This window comes from Spea bombifrons, chromosome 4, assembly GCF_027358695.1.
Source record: "Spea bombifrons isolate aSpeBom1 chromosome 4, aSpeBom1.2.pri, whole genome shotgun sequence".
Taxonomy (NCBI): Eukaryota; Metazoa; Chordata; class Amphibia; order Anura; family Pelobatidae; genus Spea; species Spea bombifrons.
Window position 1 is genome coordinate 37,958,134 of NC_071090.1, and position 17,275 is coordinate 37,975,408.

Genomic DNA, 17,275 nt, shown 5'->3' on the forward strand with positions numbered 1-17,275 from the left:
GATTTTCGCAGTGCCCATTCCCGAACTTCTAGGGAGTTGGGGTACGAAATGCTACTAATAACTCTATTAACGTCCCAACTCATCTCAGCAGTGCCTCCATCTGTAACCCTTTTTTTACCTTGCTCCGTTGTCAGGCTGGTAGTTACAAATTTCAGTGACGCTGGTGACAGGAAACCTGAGCCTCCGCAATTGCTGGGAGATCGGGACATCTTCTTTCTTTATGCAGTGCCTCCACTCAGTGATTTGTACTATGTTGAGTAGGGGAACCCACCCACTGAGAAATGGCCCCTTTCACACAAGAAAATAACACACACAACTAAAATGCAAATTATTTATAGACTATATTGAAATAAACAGGAATTATAATATGAAGACCCAGCTGCTGTGCCTATGCAGTTCAGTTCTAGCAGTGGGTGAACAGTCCTGAGAATATATATATATTTAACACAGATAACTGCCAACACCCGCTCCCCCACCCCAAATGTAGGTGTTCTTCCCACCCAGATGTCCCAGTGTTGGTGCACTGTTGGGGCCCTTGATGCAGGTAGCGCTACCCGGGGAGAAAAGTATATATATGTTGATATATATTAGTTAAGTACCTCTCCTTAGTGTCTTCAGGCAGCTCTGGGATGCTGCCCCTTTAACCTCCTGGCTGAGAGTATAACTGTCTTCCCACACAGATGTCTGTCTGCAGCTCTGCTTTCACCTCACTGGTACAGGATGCAGGACTTGGACGCTCTGGGTACTTGCAGTCTCTCACTCTCACTCAGGAAGCATACAGCACCATGCTGTATTCTCTGCACACTTCTACTTCAATGTACTGCTTGGATGTCAGCAGTACACACACTAAAGGCAGCAGGGAGGACAGTCTGTCTCTCTTCCTCCTTCACTCCCCTGCTTAGCTCTGCTCTTCCAGAAGTTTCTTCCTAGACCCTCTCCTCTGATAGGCTGAGAAACATTCCCTAGCTTAGGCAAACTGACATATGTCCCATTGAGATACTGATTGGCTCAGAGGAGACAAGTAACCTGGTGCTGGAAGGAAAGGTCAGTATCCATGACAACCCAGCTGTAATGTTATTAGACAAAATAACTGCACTGGGTTACATATTTATTAATGACCTTGTAGAGGGATTGTATAGTAAAGTATCAATCTTTGCAGACGATACTAAGCTCTGTAACGCGGTTAACACAATAGAGGACAGTGCATGATTACAAATAGATCTGCGTAGGTTGGAGGATTGGGCTGGGATGTGGCAGATGAGGTTCAACACAGATAAATGTAAGGTTATGCACATGGGGAAGAAAAATCCAGGCTGGGAATATGTATTAAATGGGAAAACACTGGGGACGACTGACATGGAAAAGGACTTAGGAGTCTTGGTTAACAGTAAATTTACCTGTAGCGACCAGTGTCAGGCAGCTGCTGCTAAGGCAAATAAAATCATGGGGTGCATCAAAAGGGGCATGGATGCCCACGACAAGGAAATAATTCTACCATTGTACAAGTCACTAGTCAGACCACACATGGAATACTGTGTACAGTACTGGGCACCAGTGTACAAGAAAGATATAGTGGAGCTGGAGAGGGTTCAAAGACGGGCAACCAGAGTAATAAGGGGAATGGAAGGACTACAGTACCCAGAAAGATTATCAGAATTAGGGTTATTTAGTTTGGAGAAAAGACGGCTTAGGGGGGACTTAATAACTATGTATAAATATATAAGGGGACAGTACAGAGATCACTCCCAGGACCTATTTATACCCAGGACTGTATCTATAACAAGGGGACATCCTCTACGGCTGGAGGAAAGAAGGTTTCTACACCAGCACAGACGGGGGTTCTTTACAGTAAGAGCGGTGAGACTATGGAACTCTCTGCCAGAGGAAGTGGTAATGGTAAACTCAATAAAAGAGTTCAAAAGGAGCCTGGACGTGTTTCTTGAAAGCAATAATATTACAAGTTATGGATATTAGATTAATAGGGACAGAACGTTGATCCAGGGATTTATTCTGATTGCCATATTTGGAGTCGGGAAGGAATCCACATATTTTAATATGTATGGCAAACAAATACAATAAATTATTAACAAAATAAAGTCATTAACAGAATTAACACCACAAGTAATGCCCCCTGACAATGACACCCCCCTTCCTATATGTATAACAACACCATTAACCCAAAACCAAAACCAAACAACCAAACCAATCGGGAAAGAGCATACCGAGACGCACCTTTCCCACACCAGGTTCTGAGCCACCGACCAGCTAGAAACCACCAACACCAACCAAACCAGAAACACACTATTTCCTATTAACCAACCATTATTCACCCCCCACCGTACACTGACCACCCCACCACTGTGACACTGTCGAGAAGACCCTCACTCATCCTACTAATAACAGGGAGCGAGGGAGGGTGGGAAATTCAGGTAAGAAAAAATTAATTAAAAGTGGAGGGACCTATTAATACAGAATCGCCCAAAGTCACTTAACCAATGTCCCTTAACCCCATTATCCTAAGCCCACCTCCTCACCCAGACAAGGCCCTTTTCACTTAGCTACGCTGGTTCCATCGGCTACAATAAAGGTTTGAAAAGACCTTACAAGTGGTAAACCTTCAAACTTGCCCATCCGCATTGTAGTATTGTTTTCTGCCTATTGATTTTGCAAAATTTTAAACATTTCTGGAGATTTTTGTATATCATCAGAGTTTGGGAAGGCAAATAACAGGATCAGATCTACAATATGATTTACAATGACATGATTCACAGATCAGTGGATTTTGCGGAAAACATAAAACCAACAGTCCTACCTAAGGACGGTTTCCAGTCTGTAATCATCAGAAAAGGGTAGTGAGGTAGTAGATTCTACATGCCCTACTTGGGGAGGGACAGCCACTCTGGCAATTGAATCTCTCTTTCTCTCTTTCCTACCCTGAGATTCCTTATTTTTGGAAGCCCTGGATTTTGGTGTATATTGCAGAGCTCCAAAGCATCCACACTGCACAACAAGAGTAAGGCATGAGTTTACTTTTGTTCTAAGTGACTTACCCAGTTTTGCTGTAAATAGGCCATAAAGTCCCCTGAAAAGTTTTACCTGAAGGGCAAGTGAAACTCTACTGTTCCTCTGGCTACTTGTAAAATGGTAAACATTTTAGGTATACAAGCCATCCTACCTGGAACGGTTTCAATGTATTCTTCAAATCATGTCTATTATAACAGAGGAGCAGTAGGGACTAAGCTGTTACACATAACAACATAAGTAGACACAGGACCGATTAAAACATGATACAAAGAAGTAAAATTATTGGATGTCAATTTTATAAACATTAAAAAAGGTAGCAATATTAATACACTCCCTCCTGCTATGCTATGTTTGTTTCAATACTAGAGACAGAATGTATCCTCAATTACTGGTATAAGCCCAATTCTAAGATAAGCAGACCCTCACAATCATAGTGGCAGGACTGGTCCTAAATTACACACATAGCCAGAGAGACTCCACTCCAGGTATTTCTTGTGTTGGTTATGTGCTGCCATCTGATGACTGCATCACCTTTGTTTCCATTCCTAAGGTATCTAACATGTTGAGCAAATAAACCTTTGCAGATTCGTCCTTTTACGTTTTTCCTCTAAAGGTTTAATCACATAAAGGAATAAATACTTTTGAAGCGCGTTCAAACATTATGAACCAGTACATGTTTCACATGATTAGAGAATGGTTGTCTGGAAAAAGATTTGGATAGTCAACAGTCCCAGGAATAATATTTCTAGTACTGTATTTATTTACAAAAGTGATCAATTCACCAGCAGAGGTGGAACATCAACCTTAAATAACAATATTCCCATAAGCACCAGCTGCCAGGGATGGCAAATTCAGACAGGTACATCAACAAAACAAACAAACAGTATGCAAGGCCTGTGTCTGTTGACACGTGTTTTTGTTACTCTTTCAGAAGGGGATTATTAATTAAGCTCATTTACACACAGTTATATCTTTTCGCTAGTTTGTGACTAGTATTACACTTTCATGCAATCCATATGAATGTATTTATATGTTGATAGAACGCTTGTTCCCGAGGCAATATAGATATAGTTTTATAATTTACCATCTCACCCGCATTGCTCATCATAAGAGAAAACTTATGTCCTGTCAGAGCCACCAGTGAACTTTGTGAGGAGCAAATCTACTTTGGAACCCTTCTTCCTCTGCATGGAGGTGGCAGAGTTTAACAGCACATTTATTTTAGAGTTTAAAGTTTGCAGAAAACTAGAGCAGCTGCTGAAATGATTTTAAAGCATTTTTTATTAGTAGGCCTATGCATAATGCATATAATGCTGTCTGTTTCATACTTTTGCTGTCTACATGTTTAATATGATCTAATATAGAAGATGCTTTTTATGGAGATTTTTTCTTTTGGCCCTTAGTTGGTGGGTTTATGTAGAAGCTCTACAATTCCTCACTGTTCAGTAAAGTTCACTAGCTGTATCATAGCCTAATGAAGCTGCTCCAACACATCTACCTATAGATTTAAAACTCATATTTTAGTAAGTCCTTGACACTGAAGCTTGCAGCGATTTTATTTGTTCTTTTGTCTTTGGCTCTTAAGTTTAACCCTACTCCCGCTACCGCTATTGGCAATTTCTATGCAACTCATTTATCTTTTTTTCCTGCCCTGGAGTCATGGCTATTCCCTACAATGAGCAAAGGTGAGGGGATGGGGGATTTCATACCACAACTCCATCTAGTATCAGTTTAAATTTAAACCTTAGTTTGCACAAAAAATACCAGATATAATTTAGTGCCTGGAGAGTAAAGTACATATTTGTTTTTGTTCTCAGGTGTTATCGTAGTGTATTGTCAGAAACACCAGCTACAAGAATCTATCATTAAAATGTCTTCGTCCTTCTTTGACCGTTTGAAGTACTGGCAAATATGTAATTTGGGTTGTGTGTCTATCACTTGGGTTTAGAAGGTAGATAGTAATGTGCTTTGTTCAATACACTGTTTTTTTCCAGACATGATATTGATTCCAACAAATGGGATGGGCTGCTTCCCAACACACCTAAGGCTAATTAAAATGTTTATTTTGCTTGGTGGAGTCAGAGTTAGGATAGACAAAAGGAGCTGACATGTTGGAGAATATGCAAGCGTCCAGGAGACATATTTAATTAAATAAATGTGGTCTAAATGTCTAGCTTAAAATATGGAGTACCTATATTATGGATTTAATATCAAAATAAGACATTGAATTGAAATCTATATTGGAATGTAGTTAAAAAGTAGAAGACATATCTAAATACTACTCCTTAGCAGCTATACAATTAGAATCCAGAGAGTTTTGTCAATATGGCCAGTTAGTTCACCTTTTGGTGAAACGTAATAAAATAGATACTATTTGCTGAGCTTATTGATAGTTTGAAAGGCAGAGGCTACGTGGCTTGCTTTAGTGGACATTCCTGGCAGGTTAAGAACAAGACAAGTTGACACGCAGAGCAGGTGTAGCTTTGCTCATGGAGCCGCCTGGTTCCGCTATTTTTTGACCAACTACCAGAGTGCCAGACCTGATCTTAAAAAGTTAGGTTTTCCTCAAAGAAATTGGAATTTCAGGCAAGCTTGTTTTTATCTGATCTCAAGTATATCTCTATTTCTGTGTCATGCAGAACCCAATGTTATTGTTCAATAAAAATAGCTAGTCTTGTTTCATATAATTAAATGTTTACAGTCTTGTGTAGGGTATACAGAGTAACATGAATACAGAGTTACTCTGCCTTGACAATTAACTGGTCCCTAATCAGGGTTACCAGAGAAAAAGATGTTAGTAAATATGTTAAGTGGGAATAATAGTTAGTATATAATACATAAAATAAAGCTGCGTATTCATTAAGAAGAGTGGCCACCCAACAACCGTATAACCAGCTTTCCATGTGGCTCTTTATTACAATCGGTCTGATTCCTTGGAAACACTTGGTATTGCTATAGATACCATCAGAACAATGGTGGCTTTTGTGTCATAGCATAGCCTCAGTGTTAAAGAGTTAATGGCAAACTATTTGCGGGTGGGATGATTTAGGATAACAGCTTTGATCTTCAGTTTCATAGAATGGAACACACCTCTACTAGCTCATAACAAGAGCGTGTATGCCGCTCCCTTACAAAAGGAAGCAATTCCTTGATTGCCGTGTCCAGGGCAATCGGCTTTCTTGGCGTTCTGAAAGAATGTTTCATTGGAGCAGCTAAGAGAATAATAAAAATAGACCCGGTTGATTGATTTCAAAATACATACACAAGAACAACATCAATTTTATGGTTACCAAATAATACTGCGTAAATCAGTATTCCATGTACATATCCCCTAAGCAATGCTCTTTAGAAAGGAAAGTCCCTTTGGGGCCCATATCCTTTTGTCCCTGTTTTCTTCTCTGATGTCCCGTCTTCTTGAGACCTAAATATCAACAACAGCTGATGTCCCTTTTTTCTAGGACAACAGAATGAGTCTATATGTATAATATATAATATGTTTCTACATAAAATAAATTTCTAAATTACTTATTTGTAGGGCCTCCAAAAACAACAAGAGGTCATAGTCTAAAACTGGGGGTTTAGATGTAATGAACTTTTAGATGTAAAGAACTTTTAACTTTACTAAGAGAATAGTAGATACATGGAGTAGCCTCCTATGTGGTAGAATCTAACACAGCTAGGGAATTTATGCATGCATTGGATAGGCATAAAGCTATCCAGAATATAACACAAGACCAAGAACTGATATATATATATATTAGATATATTAGGTTTATTACATTATCTGTCATCAAATTCGATGTCTCTATGTGTGATTTTTCTCTTTGCAGCATGTAGTCTTATACAAATGTGATTCTGCAAACTGTAATATTCGATTTTCCATTTTCCATAATACCGTATATTATTGTGATGAACATGTTCCTACATCAATAGCCGTATCCTCTGGGGGGAAAAAATCACAGATTGTTCCTGTTTTCCCTTTCCCATATTTTATTTTCCAAAGGTGTGAGAAGAAAGTTATGTTTGTACTTTTGTCATCTTGTGTTTTTCCCATTCCATTTGCCTTTTGTCCTCTCTCATCTTATCTGCCTTCGTTTTCCGCTGTACCCATATCTTTCCCCCATATTTCTAGCTTCCTGTATATTATCTGTCTGTGTTTTGACACCACTTCTCTTACATATGTCAATTATATTTTAACCGTTTCCCCCATTCATCTCTGCATCTGTGTTCCTGATCTAAAACGGTATAAATAACTATTCATTCAGTAGCTTAGCCTATTCGACTTCTTCTTAGCACATGGTGTCAAAACATGTACAGACAGATGGGGCTTTTGATAAGGGAAAGATATCTAACAGGAGATTAGCAATTAAATATAGTGTACAGGCTGACATTATCATGGTGGCAATAATTGATAATTAAAACAAAATCTATATTTTCTAAACCTTTTAAAGGTGGTGTGACATTATTAAATTTCCACAATTTCTATAGGTCTATAACATCGTGAAAAAGGTATTTTGAATATTTTATTATTGTATTGTATATTGTATTATAATGAATTTGCTTTACTTTTGAATAATTTTTGTATTCTGGTAATGTAAGGCAGCTATTGCATGCACCGTGTAGATTACACATGCCACTCTCCTGTCTCTTTTCAGTTTTTTCTCTGCAGCTGCACACGCTCTCTCACACACACTGACTCTCTCCTCTTCCCATTTATCCTGTGAATGTATTTTCTGCAGCTGCACAGATAGATTCGTGGAGACCAGACAACCTCTGGAGAAAGTGAGTGAGCAGGTGGAAGGGAAGATACAAGGCAGGGGAGAGGGCAAGGTCACCGACAGGACAAGGAGGGCAGAGAAGGCTGTGAGCAACAGGTAGAGAAGAGTAGGGGGATAAGGGAACGGGGCACAGGGAGTCCTAGGGAAGAAAAAAAAAACAAAATAAAAAATCATCTGAAATGACTTTGGGCCTCATTCACAAGTTTAATAGCCACCTTTGTAGCTATATGAGGAAATGCAACTAAAACCTACATTTCTGATGCTGGTGGCAGAGACTATCCCAGTGGATGATTATTCCCCTTCCATTCACAACCTGCAAACTCTTCTGCTGTTTTCACAAATTATATTTAATTTGAACTGTGGAATTCTGTACGGTTAGCATAAATTCTAGACTGAAATCTTTATACCTATCCTACAGTTGTATGTACCTATGTATGAGACATAAGCAGAAAAGCACAAACTCAGCATGAGCTGAACATATAATCTTCATACGCAATGCCCATTAATTGTCTTAATTCACCACCTTGCATTTTACCTTTAAACTGGACTCCTTCCTCTAGCACTTTTGTATGAACTGAAATAGTAAGTGCTGATAGGGAGATTTATCAGACAGAAAATAATATTTGCGTGTGCTGGCTATGCTTATACTTAGTACCATGAATGTACCATTATATGAATGAATGGTTACTAACGCATAAGCAGGCCAGGAACATGTCATTTCAACAATAAACTATGACTTTGCTTTGATTTTATAGTGTGGTCTGAAGTCAGACTATCTGACCAATAAGCACAGCAGCCTTCCAAGGGCAAAACATTTGTCTTCTGAGGCTTCATGGGATTCGTTGTTAAACCTAAAGAGACTCCAAAAACTCACATAGAATTTAGGAACCAGCATTTTTTCTTCATAATTAGTGCAACGCTCGGCACTCTGATGTACATCAACAGATGGTAACTACAGTTAGGACCCCCATGGTACAGATTGTTTTTCAGGTATGTTCAGAATGCAAGGGTCTAATGACATGGAGGAGCCTTTGGATGGAGGTCCTCACAGGGTGCAAATTCCAGTCCTGACCTGTTTAGAAAAGGCAGTAGTTGAATTTACATTACAATAACATGACTGAAATACAGCCCAAAAATAGTGACGCATATTCACTAAGCTGACAGCTGTATTGAATATAAATATTTTATCTCAGTGACCTAACTATGCATTATGCAGGGCTTACGTGGGCCAACTAATAGAGAAAACTGAATAGAGGTTTCTCTTCATAATGCATAATTTAGTCAGTGAGATGAAATGTTTAATCTACCCTGAACACGCAGTCTAGTTGCAATTGAAGCCTATATTTTATCCTTGCATGCCTACCCTGTGCTATCGTTTTTCCCCACCATCTTTTAGATAGGTGCTACACTTAACTCGGTTTCTGTGTTAGATCGCAGGGCTCATGATACAGAAATGTGAACCATATATATGATCATACCTAGGAACTTTCAGAATGAGCTGACCTGAGATTCTTTAAATAGTAACCCTTTAATGGCCCATCATGCAGATTCTATGTAGAGATTCACATCAAATTTGTTAAGCAAATGGCTCTAATACCGGTCCTTAATGAAACTTTGTCTTAAAATGCGCTTAATTAAGTAGCATGCAACAGGTATATCTAGAATAACATACTAGTAGCCTAAGTACTAATTAGGAGTCCTAAATGTCATCAGATCAATGTAGAATAGTCAGCTCCAGAGATCCAGAGGTTTTGCCCCTTCACCCTGAGACCTTGACATTGGAGAAAAAGCCCTGAGACTCCCAGGTATGTATATGATAAATTAATCTGTCTAGCTTCTAATTTATTGTCCCCGAGGTGGAAAATATGGAAATTATGCAGTAGATGACAGCTTCCATGAAAAGTGTTTCTCTGGAGAGATTTTTGGATATTTCCTCCTTTTCAAGAACAGACAAACTAAAGTATGCTGCAAGATTGTGAATAGATATCAAAGTGTCTGACTCACTAATTATTTGAAATACTTCAACAATAGATCCATGGGGGTTGTGAGGGTAGGAACACAGGAGCAAGTGTACAATAGTCTGCATAACAAAAAAAAAGCAGATAAGGGCCCTGAGAGGCAGGAAATAGAGGTAATTACCATCGCCTCCCCAGCACGCTGCATCCTGTACGGCACAGGTGGGGGGATGATACAGGAAAGGATCAAGGAAAAAAGGGGATGCAACTGTGGGATACATTTAAATTCCTGTATCAAGAAAAATAATAACGCAAGAAGCACCTGGACAGTTTTACATTTAAGATGATGTCATGCTGGTGATGTAATGGGATGTACAAATGGTGGAAGAAAAAAGTGTTAAAGAAAGTGTGTTTCTGGCTGGAGACAAGATTCAAAGAGTGTTTAAATAAGATTGTCTAGATTATTTTTAAAAAGTCCCTAGATTTTTTTTATTTTAAACAAACAAAAAAATTGGTCAGATTACTATACTTGGTCCTAAACTCATTCTCCATAGGTCTGTTATTGTGCATTAGTGACTTTCTAAATAAATAGTAGCAGGTCATCAATATTGTGTGGGCCTTAACTCCTCACCTGCTGGGGTACAAGACAGGTTCTGCATTATGGTATTGATGTTTCCTTTGTGTTGAGGTTGGCTCATTGTTTATTAAAACATAATGATGTCTTCCACGTATTATTCTTGAAAATCTGCCCCAAAAGGAACCAGGGTTCCTACCTGGCATGAGCATACTGAAAATCAACATATATGTATATAAAGTATATTGTAGTAGTTAAGTGATTTTGTAATTAATGTGATTTAAGCTGACCGGTCTACTATTAGTAGGAAGCAATGAAGATTAAGAAATTCTTATATTTGCACCTTAAAAGTCAATAAATATGGATTTATAGGTTATATATGCTTATGTTTTAAAATAAAGCATGTTTCACACATTAAATTAATTTAGCTAATACATCATTTTTGAACTTCTTCGTCCTGCTGCGTTATGGGGTGTCAACATCATTGCAATACGGCAATGGGCTTCCTCTGATGGTGATGCATGATGTTCTGCATCTATACAGGAGTGTCTGGGTAAAGTAAAATGTTATAATCTACCAAAAAATGGTAGGGTCCTTATCTTTCATCATATACCCCCATATTTCCTGAGTACTTGTCAAGACTTGGTCTTACTGATTTATATACAGCTGAGGAAACCCGAACAAGGCGATAACAGTAACAGTATGACTTTAAAGGCATCAGTTGGGTTATATGGATGTCATGTTTGTCCATCTGTTGGTTAGTTTTCCTTTAACAAACACACTCTTCTGCGTGTGTTTGAAGCCTCATGCTCCTGCTTACATAGGCAACAAGTAAACATTACACACAACTCATGCCTTGGTTTACACAATTTTAAAGTTCCAAATATTTTGGCTCTGCTGTTCCATTTATCAATAAGATTAGCATTCTTGAATGATTACATTTAGATTTCTTATAGTTGCATTCAAATTTCAAAAGTAAAATTTGAGGTTATCCATCTAAACCGCTTTATTTACAGTATATAATAGATCCGTTTGTCCTCATTTGTGTCATTGTTTCTTTGTTTACTATTAAGCTGAATGTCATGTCTTTCTATACATAGGCCAGTGTTGAGCGAAAGGCTTCTGAGTTATCTTTTCTTATCAAGTCAGCTGCCCAAGAGGCCACTGTCATGTGGCACAGAAGTGGGACATGTCAACACCTTTCCAGTTTTTTCCACTATGATGATTACAATTAACATTTCCAGTACAATAACATTAAATGGCCTGTTAACTATCCTTAAAAACCCCTTTTTTTAAAAAAAAAAAAAGTACCCACAGAGTATAGGGGGCATTAGGGCAATCACTACCTTAGGATGGTCCAAAATTATTCTTCAAACGGGGCAGATTGGACATTGACTGCTCCACTCTTGGAGGCAGGAATGCAGTGGGGACATGTAAGGCAACATTACTTGACCCTGATGTAAAAGCGTTGCTGCTTGCATGGCATGTGAGCAGCTAGTCCAGGCTAGGCAATGGTGTGAGGTAGTGAGGTAGTGAGGTAATGAGATGTGAGGAACATATAAACCGTTTACTGTCCCTGACAGCCCCTCCAAAAAGAATGCATAGTAAGTTAATGTTCAATTTGTTTACGTTGATTCCTACTATATTACTATGACTACCTGCCTGCTAGTCATTAAGCTACCAAGGTCAATGTATTCCATACAAAACAACAGCATTAGATTGCTCAGTATTCCAACCCCTTTCCACATTTCAGAGCCCTACCACTGAATTAAAATTACTCACCCTCTGTTCTGTTCAGTACCTTTTAGAGTATGTTCTGCCCCTTCATTTACCTCTCATATAATTTTAATTCCGTAGCTAGCACGGCCTCCATAGTGTTATACCTAGCGTCACATGTCATTAAGGGGCAGACTGTTGGGACATGATGTCATATCCAAGCACTCAGCAGTAAGCGCGTAAGGGGTGGCTAGGGGCTGCACTCAATGTGAATACGTTCATGCCTGTCTAGAACAGCTAACCAACAGAAAGAAATACACATAACAAACAATGAATACAGGGTTTAAACGATATCATTAATCACTAAATGTACCTTTTTTTTTAATTCTGTAGTACTCATTAAAGGAAAAGTGGGGGGGGCAGATTTTTAAATACATTGATGATTATAAATGTCACAGTAACTAACTATTAATAAGGAGATGAGACTAGTTATTAACTAATAAATAATAATAAAATATTAACCTGTCAAAAATAAGTAGGAGGCTAAAAGAAAAACTGAATTAAATAAATAAATAGATTCTAGAACTTTCCTATTGATATTGTCTCTAATGATATGTGTCTGTTCATGTTTGTACTTAGAGGGGGAAATCGTACAAAGAACACATTGTTGTAGAGCAGTTGTAGCCAAATGTACTTCCTTGTTATTCTTAAAGGTGAAAAAGTACTTTTCTTTGTCAGCAGAAAATACAGTGTTTTATACAGTAATGTAAGTTAGTTTTGTCTCTGTTTTTTTCTCATTTTATAAAAAGTTCCTTTGTCTGCAGACCTAGAGGTTGTCATTGTTGCCAGAGGTAATATTGTGGATGACTTTCCCATACCTCCAACCTTTGAAGGGGCCAAAGAGACACATTTGTTTTAGGGGGTGTTGGTAGAGGTGTGGGTAGAGGCAGAGCTTTACTGAGACTTTCTGACTCGGATAGCTATTTAAATAGCAAGCTATCGTGTTTAGAATACAAATAATTAATATTATTTACACAATTTAATTTTTAAACACTTTTTCTGCTGTTTCTATGCACATTTTTGCTACTTTTATGACTGTAGAAAACTGATACAGTAATATCAAGCAGATGCTTTGTGCTCATAGAAAAGAGGGACATCAGGAGATGAAAATGGGTCTCAAATGGGGGGCTGTCCCTCTTCACAGGGACAGTTGAGAGGTGTGCGTTACCTGCTCCACTGCACACTGATATACCAGGGAATTTCACAAGTCAGGATAACCAGAGGGCCTCCCTTTTGGGGGATTGGTTTAGTGATAGGTTGGCCAAGCAATCTATGTCGGGGGGGGCCACATGGATTCACTTGGAAACCTTGGGCAAAATCCAGAAAGCCCAGCTCATCCATTTTGGTAATGCTTCCTGTACCCCATAGATTTTCAGCAGTCCTAGTGTTCAGTGAGGAAATTAAACTAGGAAAGGGTCTGCAGCAGGTTGCATCTTCTGTATCCTCGGTTTTATTGGTGTTTGGGAGCCAGGATGGTGAGATGTTGTGAATTAGGGATTTTAGTGGCACTACAAACAGGGATTTGGTCTTGCATGTTTCTCTCAAAGGAACAAAAGTTCTTAGCAAGTAGTTCAATCATTTTATTAATTGCCATTTAATTTAGTAAAGGGTGGCAATGTGAGGCTACAGGTTAATACTTCCTGCCTCCCACACCATTGCATGGACGAGTTTGGACAAGGTATATACACTATATGGACAAAAGTATTGGGACAAACCTCTTAATTATTGCATTCAGGTGTTTCAATCAGGCCCATTGCCACAGGTGTAAAGAATCACCAGGTTCTCCATGGCTGAGCAGCTGCATGCAAGCCTCACATCCCTAAGTACAATGCCAAACGTCGAATCGAGCTTTGTAAAGCACGCTGCCACTGGACTCTAGAGCAATGGGGATGTGTCCTGTGGAGTGACGAATCACGCTTCTCTGTTTGGCAGTTGATGGACGAGTCTGGGTTCGGCAGATGCCAGAAGAACAATACCTGCCTGACTGCATTGTGCCAACTGTAAAGTTTAGCGGTATGGTATGGGGCTGTCTTTCCGTGGTTGGGCTAGGCCCCTTACTTCCAGTGAGGGGAAATCTTAATTCTGCAGCATACCAAGACATTTTGGATACTTTTATGCTTCCAACATTGTGGGGACAGCTTGGGGGAAGCCCTTTTCTATTCCAGCATGACTATGCCCTAGTGCACAATGCAAAATCCATAAAGACATGGTTGGATAAGTTTTTTATGGAAGAACTTGACTGGCCCACACAGAGCCCTGATGTTAACCCCATCAAACACCTTTGGGAAGAACTGTTACTGAGATTTTGAGCCAGGCTTTCTCGTGCAACATCAGTGCCTGAGCACACAAATGCTGTAACGTATGAATAGATAAAAATGCCCACAGAAACACCCAAAATCTTCTGGAAAGCCTTCCCAGAAGAGCAGAAGCTGTTATAGCTGCAAAAGGGGAACCAACTACATATTAATGTCTATGCAGGGGCGTACCTTGAGTATTCGGCACCTGGGGCAGATCCTGTATGTGGCACCCCCACACACACACACACACACTTTAAAACTGCATAGCTTCTATTGGCAAACATTGACAGGGGTACAGCATAACTGTTATCCCCCAACACACACACTTTAAAACTGCATAGCTTCTTTCGTTATATACTGGCGCAGACACTGAAGGTGGTACAGCATTACTGTTATCATTATATATTGAGGCAGACATTGACAGTGGTACAGCATAACGCTTATCACTATATACTGAGGCAGAAATTGACGGTGGTACAGCATAACACCTATCACTATATACTGAGGCAGACATTGACGGTTGTACAGCATAACACCTACCACTATCTACTGAGGCAGACAATGACGGTGGTACAGCATAACACCTATCACTATATACTGAGGCACACATTGACCGTGGTACAGCGTAATCCCTATCACTATACATTGAGCCAGACATTGACAATAGTGCAGCATAACTCCTATCACTATATACTAAGCCAAACATTGATGTGGTGTAGGCCTACCACTTCATTGTCTGGCTTAGTAGTAGGGATGCACCAAAACGAATTCTGGACTGAAACCGAAAATACAGCATTTACCTGGCTGAAACCGAATATGACCCCCCCACACCATAAACAAAATCTAACACTTTTATTTAAAGTAAGTAACACACCAAAATAGGACAACAAATTAAATAACAATATTAATATATAAATATATATATATATATGTATATGATTGTTAACAGCAATCACACTCCTATCATGTCCAGGTTCTAGCATGTAATGGTTGCCTGGGCATGATAGGAGTGTGATTGCTGTCAGCAATCATATATATATTAATATTGTTATTATTATTGTTCACATGTGAACTCAGCACTGGAGGCATAGAATCAGACATACAAATCCCGTATTTGCAAGTATACAATAATAATGTATGGAAACATAGCATTGCAGGTATAGATCAACTGGAAATCATATAAAAACTCAGCAATAAAGGTAGAGATAAAACTACAGACATAGATGATAGGTTGCACAACCCAAAGCCAGCCCTGACGTCCACACTGCCCACATAGAACCTGACCACCACCCAGATTACACACATAGGACCTGTCAGCTTTGTCCCCAAACAGCCTGGCCTGTGCCATCTTTGTCCCATAACCACCCTGCCTGTGTCATCTTGGTCCCCAAGGCTCAAACATCCTGCAATTATACATCTATCATACACACAAACACTTTTACAGTCACTCACTAATTCACACTTTCATTCACATAATTAATTCACACAATCATTTATTCTCTCACTCATTCACACAAATTTTCCACGCATTCATTCATTCATTCATTCATTCTCTCACTCATTCTCACTGTTCATTAATGCATTCCCACAAACTCATTATTTCCCTCATTCTTACAATGCATCCACACATCATTTATTCTCTCACTCATGCTCACTGTTTATTTATTCCAATATACTTACTACCCTTTTTCTCACTATCTACCTTTTCCCCCTTCTCACTCCCTTCTGTCCTATCTACCAATTCTCACTCCCTTCTGCCCTATCTACCCCCTTCTCACTCCCTTCTGCCCTATCAACCCCCTTTGATATGACATCAAATCCCAATGCACAGCATCAGTTGCCGTGCGCATCACAAGGGAGCGGGATCCCGCTCCTTTGACTGACTTTAAGCCGATTAGAGGGAGATCCTTGATCTCCCCAACCGAGCCTGATGGCACCACCCTGATGAGCGGCACCTGGGTGGACCCCTGCCCCCTGCTAGGAACGCTACTGTGTCTATGTATTTAGAATGCAATGTCATAAAAGTCCCTGTTGGTGCAATGGTCAGGTGTCCCAATACTTTTGTCCATATATTGTATGTGACATGTAGGTTAAAAAACAGTCGATGTTCAGTTATGTATACAAATGCTCACAGTTTAGGAAAGACGTTTGATAGTAAGCATTAAAGTTAGTAAGAACGTGGATTTAGTGGTGATTATTGAGACTGTCAGGAAAAATGAGTAAAATGACTAGAAAATAATTGTTTAACATATGGATATAACAGGTTTGCAAAATCAGATTAGCAGGGTCAGATTAGCAAAATCAGAATAGCAGGGTTTGCTACAGGGAGATCTTGCCAAACTTATTTAATGTGTTCATTTGACATAAAATAAACTAGAGAGGAACAGAAAAACATTTGGGAAGTTTTCATAGACTATTTGATGCAAAGGCTAGGAGGGGACCACTTGGTTTTTCTCCCCCCTCTACCCCAAAATATGCCAGCCCAGCCCTCTCCTGATGGGAAAGAAATAAAACAGCTAGAATACATATGGTTAAATGTGTAAAAAAAAAATAATAATAATAATAATAAACACAACATTTTTTAATAAACATAAAAGTTCAATATTTTGAAAACATATTTTAGTCTGTTACCAGTAATAAAAACAATAGTGGGAGTTCATGTTCAAGTAAACAAGAACACTAAAAGGAAGAATGTTCATTGCTTCTTTGTTTGTTTCTTTTCAGATAACAATGTTAAACATTCATCATTTAATATTCTTACCTAAAAATGTTGTAGGACTTTATGTAAAATCTTCCCGAGCCCCTCCCTCACCATAGCCCCACATCTGATTTTATTCCATCTGCCTTGCCAAAAAAATATTTATTAACTGC